At 44.2% G+C, this 11,540-nt stretch overlaps 1 protein-coding gene and 1 long non-coding RNA gene across 2 annotated transcripts in view; one reads left to right on the plus strand and one right to left on the minus strand.

Annotated features, from left to right (window-relative positions):
• The window catches only part of LOC139277623 (nuclear receptor coactivator 3-like), a 210,518-nt gene extending 207,871 nt beyond the window's left edge, over window positions 1–2,647 (minus strand). Inside the window, exon 1 of the mRNA XM_070896338.1 lies at window positions 2,595–2,647. The gene's annotated coding sequence lies outside the window, so the exon portion shown is untranslated. The remainder of the gene's footprint in view (window positions 1–2,594) is intronic.
• Window positions 2,648–4,815: 2,168 nt separating this feature from the next.
• LOC139277626 (uncharacterized) overlaps window positions 4,816–11,540 on the plus strand; it is a 35,404-nt gene continuing 28,679 nt past the window's right edge. The window contains exon 1 of the long non-coding RNA XR_011596121.1: window positions 4,816–4,894. This is a non-coding gene — a long non-coding RNA (uncharacterized lncRNA). The remainder of the gene's footprint in view (window positions 4,895–11,540) is intronic.

Raw genomic sequence — 11,540 nt, forward strand, 5'->3', positions numbered from 1 at the left:
TCCTCGCTTTGAGGGACTGCCTATGATGATGAGTGCCATACAGAACACCCCTTGAGAGACCATCCAGTTGCAAAAGAATAATTACCAGAGCCTTCAAACAGGCTTGCTATACAATGGAATAGTGTATGGCATAAATTGGAGGGCCAAAAATAACCTAAATGAATAGCAGGAATTTGTATCAAATAAAGATTGAATGTAAAGATTCATTGTCTTCTTAATGACTCAACAATAAAGGACTGATTTCAACAAGACCTGGATTACGAACTCATTGTTTATAAATTTCACTTCTAGTGGCCATTGTGGAGCTGAGAAGAGGATTAAAAAGATTACTCCCAAAACTGATCTTGGTTTGATTGCATCTGTTACACTCAAGATATGTTTTTATTTAAGTGACAGGTTAATCATTGTTATTTTGATCCTGCAACGCTCAGATTCTATTTTTGAACAGAAGTGTTCTATTTAAATGCAGGAAGTAATGTCTATAACATGATGTCACAATCATCCCAGTATTGTTTGCTTTCTTCAATGAATCACAGATCTCATAAAATAATTAATCTGTAAATCATCAAATCATTATTACTGGGAAATAAATATATCTGATATTAATGAAATACACATCTTAGGAACTGTGTGGAGGAAAAATGCACCAACTCATGACATTCTAACCTCATAACTCACTCATCCCTTAGTACTCACTGATTTACAAAGTCTAGTATCACATTCCCTCTCCCCACCTCTATACCACCTCTACTGATTAAGCATCCTACAAATATAAACCAGAACCTCCATTAAGCTAATTTGACACAAAAACGGCATTAGTCCCAAATCTCTCAACTTTTTAGGAAACTATCTGGAGCACTGCCAGCAAATTTTCAAATTTACCATTGTTCACATCAGAGAGCTTCGACCTAAATTTGAGTATAATCTCAAATCAAAGAACCCCTCTCTAACCGAGACAGAGATCACTCTGTTGATGGGAGCACCAGCTGCCCCTGTGATGTCACCACAGTAATAGAAATTGAATTATTAAATTTGCAGCATGCATCTGTGTTGGTGATCTGATCATACAATGTCAGAAGGTTCACTTCTGACTTGTGACAAGAAGGTTGTGAACCACCATGATTGGAATTGTAGGCTGAAGGGAGTGTAATGAGCAGGAGACCTGTGGCATTACGGAGCAAAACAGAGATACAGCATGAAAGATCAAGACCATAATAGCCAGACTAAATATAAGATGGAAAAATAGGATTCCGTATAGACTAGTTTTAAACCTTTTATTTACTATGTCTATACGTACCATGTAAGTGTAGAAACAGGCCTCATTAAATTTGGGCATTAATTTAGAATAGAGACATCACCATTTTCCTGAGGAATCTATTATATCTTTATCTCTCCCAATTCCCTCCCCCCCCCCCCCCCCATGCTGAACCACCATTGCTTCTCTGACCATGCCCATTGCCCCCTTCTTCTGTCGTGGTTCAGGAATGCGAACAGGGATATTTTTAGCTTTAATCTCCTTTTCACATGAATGTTTCCACTTGCCATGCGTGGATTTTCAAATACTAAACGGTTGGGACTAATTTAATTCCGAGCAGACAGTGTGGTTCAGAACTGAGTAACAATGTAGAATTATTTTATCACGGTAATTCCAAGAGGTGGTTTGCTCAGCACATTATTCAACTGGAATTTCACTCTTTAAAGTCTGCTCCAACATGTTCTGATCTTTTCTGTCACTGATCTGCTGCAGCATTTAAATAAAGTACTGTTTTGTGTTCCCTACTTTTGATTTAAGACTGTCAGAAGATTACCTGAGGTCCTGTGCTTTTCCGTCCACAGGTAATTAAAAAAAACTTGGGCTTGAAATTAAAGAATGGGATAATAAGCCTACACCTGCTCTTAATCGGGTTATGTGCATTTCCGTTCTTTGTAATTTAGTACTGGCGTTAACAGGGTTAATTTAACACCAGTATTTTATGTGATGGTAATATCCCATAGTGCATTTCAAAGTCTGTATTTTTAAAAAAATGCTTGTGTGTACGTGCAGTGCCTAGAAAAATGCGCATTGGTCTGTGGAAGAATGTGGGCGGCTGTGTCTGGAGCTGGGGTGAGCGGTGGGAGGAGGAGCGGGGGTGGAGCACTTGCGTGTCAGTGGTACGTTTAAAAGTGTGTGTGTGTGTAAATCGACCAATACTTAGTCCTGACAACAGTGCGCAAGTTAGTGGTGGAGAATGGGCGAGGGGCGTTCATCGACCTGCATTTAAAGCGCACACACACGCCCTCTGCTGCACCATGTCAGGGTCTTTTATACCCCCAGATTTCTTATGGGACCTTTCACCCAGGCTGTTCTTCCTCCTTTAGTCTGTGGCTTTTTTTGTCAGACCTGTGGAATCCCCTGCTGCCTTACATTCTTAAATCTATTGAAATAAAGAAATACTCACTTTATTTAAAATTCCTATTATACTGACAAATTAAGGACTGGTTCCTCCCCCCCCCCAAAAAAAAAATCTGAATCATGCCAGTAAGAAACAACTTTTGCCTAAAAATGTAATATTAGTGCAACTTTATTGGAGGAAGGAATATAAATATATTCATACCGAACAGAGACCTTCAGCAGAAGAACCGCGGGTCTCAACAGAGATTCGGGACTGGAAGAGAGGCGTCGCGTAGATTGAAGATCTAGATCGCGTAATTGTATCATCACTCAGCAAGTGGAATACTTTCTGTTTGCTACATACTTTGTCTTGATAATAGTGTCCATTCGTTGCCTTGTAGGTTGAAAGAGACCCCCTTGCAAATGGAGTCTGATCTTAACCGCTCTGCTTCGTGAAAGTGAAACTGCTTTAAAAAAAAGACAGCGTGTTTATAGACCAGTTTCCTTGTGGCTGAGCAGTATGGGCTAGCTAAGCATCCATTAATAACGAGCTCTCCTGTAACCCAGAGCGACTTAACAACTGGAGACAGGATCGGGGCCGTAACATTAATCTGTATCGCACCAGGCCACATTAGGAATTAACGTCTCTGATTAATGTTTAGCGGTTTAACATATATTTGGGTTTTATACTTTGTTTTTCTCAGGTGACTGAAAATTCTAGGAATGTTCAATTCACAGTATTTTAATATAGGAAGGTGTTACATTTAGCTGCACGTTAAAGTTAAGGTGGAAGCTAACAATATCTTCTGTAATTCAGGTTGCCCCAACAATTTGCCTTAAATTCAACCTCAAAATAGACGCATAGGTCAGTGCAATGTATAGTTTAACAACAGCTTTATAATGCCTTTAACATAGTAACATGTCCCAAGGAGCTTAATCAGACAAAAATTGACACCGAGACAAAGCAGGAAACATTAGGACAGATGACCAAAAGCTTGGTCAAAGAGGAAGGTTTTAAGGAGAGGTGGAGGCAGAGAGGGAGGGAATTCCAGGGCTTTGGGCTTAGAGTTAGAGGACGCATTGTTCTCAGAGGATTGTAGGACTGGAGGAGGCTACAGAGATGGGTAGGGGCAAAGCCATGAAGCAATTTGAACACAAGGATGAAAATTTTAAAATCAAGATGTTCGGGGACCGGGAGCCACTGTAGCTCATCGAGCACAGAGGTAATGGGTGAATGGGACGGTGCGAGTTAGGATACAGGCAGTAAAGTTTTGGATGTGCTTAAATTTTTTGAGGGAGGAAGATGGGAGGCCAACCAGGATATCATTGCAGTAGTCGAGTCTGGAGGTAACAAAAGCCTGGCAAGGCTTTCAGAAGCAGATGGGCAATATTATCGAGGTTTGCAATCAGCAGAGTGAAGAGATTTCCATCCCATCAGACTGGACTGGCTTCAAACTTAAGTACCAGAGATAAGAGGACACGTTTTACCCACTGTACTGGCCATTCCTCTTGTGATTGGGCTTTTCATCAAATCTTTTTTAATTTTGTAATTAAAGAGGGATTGTAAGCTCCCTTGATGACTTACCCTGATACTGGAGTATGAATCTTATGTTCTTATATAATATACATGGCAGGGAGCTATGCTCCATAGGTGAATAATTTTTAATGGGCCAGATCTTGCTGGAAAAATAACTGCGATGTTAATGTACAAATGGGTCAGCAAGTTCAGGGAATAAAGGGATACCTCATGAGTTGCGAATCGCCAGAATTTGCTGATCGATTTACACTGCTCCGCCATTTGCTTGGCACAAATGGCATCTCACAATTACAGACTCCCCATTATTTTTTAAAACTTGCTGCATTTGCACATTAATTGCCCATTAAACATCATAGTTTGGAGCGCAAGGCTGGAGCTGTGGGAAAAATTTTAAAAGCCCGACTTCCTGGGACAGTCAGAGGAGCAGTTTGGAGTTTGGAGCACAAGGCTGGAGCTGTGGGCAAATCAAAAAAATCTAGCCACTATAGCAGCAGAATCAACAACGCGGAGGTCAGAACCGGCGAGGAGTGGAGGATGGAATTAGGAAGGAGCGGAGGTTGGAACCGGTGAGGAGCGGAGGTCAGAATCGGGCAGGAGCGGAGGTCACAACCTGTGAGGAGTGGAGGTCAGAAGCGGCAATGAGCGGCAGATGGAGTCGGGCAGGAGCGGAGGTCAGAACCGGCCGAGGAGCAGCGGTCGGAAGTGGCGAGGAACGGCAGATGGAATTGGGCAGGAACGGAAGTCGTAAGCGGCGAGGAGCGGAGGTCAGAACCGGCGGTCGGAAGCAGTGAGGAGCAGAGGTCGGAATCGGGCAGGAGCAGAGGTCAGAACCGGCGAGGAGCGGAGGTTGGAACCGGTGAGGAGCGGAGGTTGGAACCGGTGAGGTGCGGAGGACGGAACCGGCGAGGAGCGAAGGATGGAATCAGTGAGGAGCGGAGGTCGGAAGCAGCGTGGAATCCCCAGAGCCTGATAGTCTGCATCCCAGGGTACTTAAGAAAGTGGGCCAAGAAATAGTGGATGCATTGGTGGTCATTTTCCAACATTCTATAGATTCTGGATCAGTTCCTATGGATTGGAGGGTAGCTAATGTAACCCCACTTTTTAAAAAAGGAGGGAGAGAGAAAACGGAATTATAGACCGGTTAGCCTGACATCAGTAAAATGTTGGAATCAATTATTAAAGATGTAATAGCAGCGCATTTGGAAAGCAGTGACAGGATCGGTCCAAGTCAGCATGGATTTATGAAAGGGAAATCATGCTTGCCAAATCTTCTAGAGTTTTTTGAGGATGTAACTAGTAGAGTGGATAAGGGAGAACCAGTGGATGTGGTGTATTTGGACTTTCAAAAAGCTTTTGACAAGGTCCCACACAAGAGATTAGTGTGCAAAATCAAGGCATATGGTATTGGGGGTAATGTATTGACATGGATAGAGAACTGGTTGGCAGACAGGAAGCAAAGAGCGCGAATAAACGGGTCCTTTTCAGAATGGCACGCAGTGACTCGTGGGGTACCACAGGGTTCTAAGTGCTGGGACCCCAGTTATTTACAATATACACCAATGATTTAGATGAAGGAATTGAAAGTAATATCTCTAAGTTTGCAGATGACACTAAGCTGGGTGGCAGTGCAAGCTGCAAGGAGGATGCGAGGAGGCTGCAGGGGGACTTGGATAGGTTAGGTAAATGTACGGCAGATGCAGTATAATGTGGATAAGTGTGAGGTTATCCACTTTGGTTGCCAAAACAGGAAGGCAGATTATTATCTGAATGGTGACAGATTAGTAAAAGGGGAGGTGCAACGAGACCTGGGTGTCATGGTACATCAGTCATTAAAGGTATGCATGCAGATACAGCAGGCAATAAAGAAGGCAAATGGCATGCTGGCCTTCATAGCGAGGGGATTTGAGAATAGGAGCAGGGAGGTCTTACTGTAGTTGTACAGGGCCCTGGTGAGATCACACCTTGTGTAGCGTGTGCAGTTTTGGTCTCCTAATCTGAGGAAGGACATTCTTGCTGTAGAGGGAGTGCAGCGAAGGTTTACCAGACTGATTCCTGGGATGGCAGGACTGACATATGAAGAAAGACTGGATCGACTAGGCTTATTTTCACTGGAATTTAGAAGAATGAGAAGAGATCTCATAGAAACATATAAAATTCTGATGGGATTGGAAAGGTTAGAGGCAGGAAGAATGTTCCCGATGTTGGGGAAACCAGAACCAGGGGTCACAGTCTAAGGATAAGGGGTCAGCCATTTAGGACCGAGATGAGGAGAAACTTCTTCACTCAGAGAATTGTGAACCTATGGAATTCTCTACCACAGAAAGTTGTTGAGGCCAGTTCATTAGATATATTCAAAAGGGAGTTAAATGTGGCCCTTACGGCTAAAGGGATCAAGGGGTGTGAAGAGAAAGCAGGAATGGGGTACTGAAGTTGCATGGTCAGCTATGATCATATTGAATGGTGGTGCAGGCTCGAAGGGCCGAATGGCTTACTCCTGCACCTACTTTCTATGTTTCTTTCTTAATCCTTAAATCTCATTGGTTAAGGAGCTAAACTGTTGACCCTGCTGTTCACCGAGATCTCAGATGCCCTGTTGCTCCTGCCACACCATTATCAGTTTGCACCTCCAGCAAGTTACAGGGCAAAACATTTTCAAGCTGAAGGATGCAGAAAAAAGTCTAACAAACGGCGAGATGCCCCACTCCAGCAAGATCCAGCCCAATGTTTTGAGTGTCGGCAGTAGCTTCATGTCTCTCGTAATGCTAATATGATTCAAAATTTGTAACATTGCTAAGCAGTAGACTGGAGTTGCACTATACCTGGTGAAAAGCCTGAATAGCGTGAGATTGCTACCCGTTGTGATACACAGACTAGAAAAGTCCCAGGGTTGACCTCTGATCTCTGCTATCACTCAAAGCAGCAGTGAAGGGCAATACAACTTGTCGCAGTGACCCTGGGCTAGCAGAGGAGGAAATCAGCCAAGGTTCCTGTTCCAGATCACCAGTTAATCTGTCGAAAGGTTGGGATATAATGTGGCATGAGCCAAGGCTGGAGGATTGCAGAGATCCAAAATGATTATTGTAGATTACAGCCCAGAATGTCCTTTCATGCTATTTCCTCAGGTTTTCCCACCGATCTCCTGCTGAAGGTATGACAGAGTCTCAGGAGAACCCTTGTGAAAATTCAGGACACTACAACACAAAAAAACAACTTGCATTTATATAACATCTTTAACATAGTAAAACATCCCAAAGCACAGCACAGGAGTGTTATAAAACAAAATTTCACATGGGCCACATATGGAGATAGTAGGGCAGATGAAAGAGGTAGGTTTATACCATGTATAGAATTCTGAAGGGGTTGGACAGACTGGATGTGCAGAGGATGTTTCCCCTGGCTGTGAAGTCAAGGACAAGGGGTCACAGTCTCAGGAATACGGGGTAGGAAATTTAGGACTGAAATGAGGAGAATTTTCTTCACTCAGAGGATGGTGAACCTGTGGAATTCTCTACCACAGAAGGCTGTGGAGGCCAAGTCATTGAATATATTTAAGAAGGAGATAGATAGATTTCTAGACACAAAAGGCATCAAGGGTTATGGGGAGAAAGCGGGAATATGGTGTTGAGATAGAGGATCAGCCAAGATCATATTGAATGGCGGTGCAGGCTCGAAGGGCTGAATGGCCTACTACTGCTATTATCTATGTTTCTATATTTTAAGGAGCACCTTAAAGGAGGAAAGAGAGGTAGAAAGGCGGAGAGGTTTAGGGAGGGAGTTCCAGAGCTTCGGGATTTGGTGGGCGTGCCTTCAGCTGCCAATGGTACAGCGATTATAATCAGGGATGCTCAAGAGGCCAGAATTAGAGGAGCGCAGCTATCTCGGGCGGTTGTGGGGCTGGAGGAGATTATAGAGATAGGGAGGGGCGAGGCCACGGAGGGATTTGAAAGCAAGGATGAAAATTTTTAAATCAAGGTGTTGCTTAACTGGGAGCCAATCTAGGTCAGCATAGACAAGGGTGACTAATCCAGTATGTGTTTGTTTAAATGTTTCTCCCTAATTTTCCAGTTATTCATGGCAATATTCACAAGGAAAGTGCCAATTTATGTTTATTTGATTCATCAACATGGTTTTTTTCTCCTTCCATTTTTGATTTTTTTTAAATTTACTTTTCTGAATTCCACTTTTTTCACTTCATTTAAATTTCTTTTTAAAAAAAATTCCCTTTGACAAACTTTCTTCAAAATTATTTCAGTGGAGATAGTCACCACTGCGCACCTACACACCCAACCTATGTGCAACAGAGTAATTTTTGACTCACGCTGCAGATCAGCTGCTGTGAGTTTATGTAGCTCCTGATTTTGGCCACTGGGTGGTATACAGTAGAATCTGAGTGGCAGTTGTCGGTGACTCCAGCAACAGAATAAAGCTGGGAGGGCCGATTTTAACAGGCCTATAGCAGCCCTAAAATAGCTGAGCTGTATTTACCGCCTTATTACCCCTTCCAACCCCGCCTGCCATCATCATCATTGGCAGTCCCTCGAATCGAGGAAGACATGCCTCCACTCTAAAAATGAGTTCTCAGGTGACTGTACAGTCCAATGCGGGAATTACAGTCTCTGCTACAGCTGAGCCGACAGTGGTTGAAGAAAAGGGTGGGTGCGGAGTCTGGTTTGAGACACGCTCCTTCCCCTCTCTGCGCTTGATTTCTGCATGCTCTCGGCAACGAGACTCGAGGTGCTCAGCGCCCTCCCGGATGCTCTTCCTCCACTTTGGGCGGTCTTGGGCCAGGGATTCCCAGGTGCTGTTGGGGATGTTGCACTTTATCAAGGAGGCTTTGAGGCTGTCCTTGAAATGTTTCCTCTGCCCACCTGGGGCTCGCTTGCCGTGTCGGAACTCCGAGTAGAGCGCTTGCTTCGGGAGTCTCCCGCCCAACGGAGCATGATCAGTGCCTCAATGCTGGGGATGTTGGCCTGAGCGAGAACACTGACGTTGGTGCATCAATCCTCCCAGTGGATTTGCAGGATCTTGCAGAGGCAGCGCTGGTCGTACTTCTCCAGCGCTTTTGAGATGTCTGCTGTATATAGTCCACGTTTCTGAGCCATATAGGAGGGCGGGTATCACTACTGCCCTATCGACCATAAGCTTTGTGCCAGATTTGAGGTCCTGGTCTTCAAAGTGTTGGACCTCATCATAAATGTCTGCCCTTGCTAATAGTAGGCTCCCGAGGTATGGAAAATGGTCCACGTTGTCCAAGGCCGTGCCGTGGATTTTGATGATCGGGAGGGGGGGGGCGGGGGGAAGGCGCAGTGCTGTGTGGTGGGGTCAGGTTGGTGGAGGACCTTTGTCTTACGGATGTTTAGTGTGAAACCTATACTTTGTACGCCTCGGTGAAGGTGTTGACGATGGCTTGGAGTTCGGCCTCCGAGTGTGCGCAGACGCAAGCGTTGTCCGCGTATTGTAGTTCGATGACAGAGGAAGGGACGACCTTGGATCTAGCCTGGAGGCGACGAAGGTTGAACAGGTTCCCATTGGTTCTATAGTTTAGTTCCACTCCAGCGGGGTGCTAGTTGAGAGAAAGATGAAGCAACCCAGGCACCCACCTCATTACGACATGCAAGTCAGGGTCTTCTGACTTACATAGGACCAAGGGTTGCCAACCCTCCCGGATTTCCAGGAAACTCCCAGAATAGAGGATTGAGCTCCCTGGTGCTGCTGCTAGTAGCCTTTATATTCGCGATTCACGCATCTGTGCGTTTTAGCCACCTATGCAGTCTGTACTTGCAATTCTTGCTCCCACTGGTGTAGTGGGTGCACAAAAATCCTGTCTCAGATGTTCTTTGCCTCACATTTCAAGCAGCAGCCTTGAATTTCTTTGTAACTGGTCCCTCCCAGTCATTGTAACTTTGCTGGAATTGCAGCGATGTTACTACAGTGTGAGGTAGAAACTCCCAGCTTGCTTTCTTAGAATTTCAACTCTTCTGCTAACCAGCCTGCAACTGCTAAAGAACTCACATTTATATTGCTCTTTTCACAACCGCGGCACGTCCCAAAGCGCTTTATAGACAATTAAGAACTTTTGAAGTACAGTGACTGTTGTAATGTAGGAAACACGGCATCCAATTTGCGCACAGCAAGCTCCCACAAACAACAATGAGAACATGGGCAGATAATCTGTTTTCGTGATGCTGATTGAGAGATAAATATTTGCCAGGACACTGGGGATAATTCCCCATCCCTTCTTCAAATAGTGCCATGGGATTTTTATATCCATCTGCAAGGGCAGAGTCTTGGTGAGGTAGTACCTCCCACATTGTTCTAGTCCCTCAGTGCTGTGCTTATATCCTCATTGGATAGTATATCAGAAGTGGAAATCCAAATTCCCCCTCTTTTATTTGTCCCTTAAGTGCAATGCAACGTCTACATTTCAGGCTTATACGAGGTATGGGCAAGCAGAGTAATTTACTTACAGGAGGGAGAAAGCAAGATACTGGTAAGCTTCAACAGACAAAGGCCCTCAAATCCTTTCAACAAAAGAAAATTTGAACTGAATGACAAAGATTTAAAGTATTTACAGCTTCTCATGGTATTGTGGAGGCCTTTGACAAAGACTCTAGATATTTGCTTTTAATCATAGGCAGTAGCTTCTTGAATATATAGAATTATCCCAGTCCGCTGCTGTGACAAGGTAACAGTTTAAAAACTCTACAATATGACCTGGTTTCCAGAGCAATAGACTGCCATCTCGGAGATTTTGTTTGTTATCCAGGGAGTTCGGAATGAGTCCAACATCATAAAATCAGTCACAGAATGAAATGCGCAACATCAAAACTCCACAAATGAATTTTCCATAAGCACACTATCCTTAATTATTTCCGTCATAGCAGAGTACTTCAGCACAACTACTGTAGAAATGTTTCATATTAAAACAATACTAGAAACAATGCATTAATTCTACACCTCGATTATAAATAGCCAGCTAACCTCTCTGAATGTTGCATTATGACTGGACGTTCCACCTCTCAAGAACCACAACAGTTAGATTGTGACTGTCCGATTCTCTGCCACTCGAAGATACTTTTTGACTTAGCTTTTGATCATCTGTCCTAATCTCTCATGTGGATCAGTGTTAAATTATGTTTAATAATGCTCCTGTGAAGGACCTTGGTAATTTTACTACATTAAAAGGTGCTATATAAATGCAAATTGAATATTGGGAAGACCGAAGCCATGGTTTTCGATCCCCGCCACAAACTCCGTTCCCTAGCAACTGACTCCATCCCTCTCCCTAACCTGTCAGAGGCTGAATCACACCGTTCACAACCTTGGTGTCATATTTGATCCCGAAATGAGCTTTCGACCACATATCGTAGCATAATTAAGACCGCCTATTTTCACCTCTGTAACATCACCCGTCTCCGCCCCTGCCTCAGCTCATGCACTGCTGAAGCCCTCATCTATGTCTTTGTTACCTCTAGACTTGACTATTCCAATGCACTCTTGGCTGGACTCCCACATTCTACCCTATGTAAACTAGCAGTGATCCAAAACTCGGCTGCCCATGTCCTAACTCGCACCAAGTCCTGCTCACGCATCACCCCTGTGCTCATTGACTGACATTGGCTCCCGGTAAAG

The sequence above is a fragment of the Pristiophorus japonicus genome, chromosome 12 (assembly GCF_044704955.1).
Source record: "Pristiophorus japonicus isolate sPriJap1 chromosome 12, sPriJap1.hap1, whole genome shotgun sequence".
Classification (NCBI taxonomy): Eukaryota; Metazoa; Chordata; class Chondrichthyes; family Pristiophoridae; genus Pristiophorus; species Pristiophorus japonicus.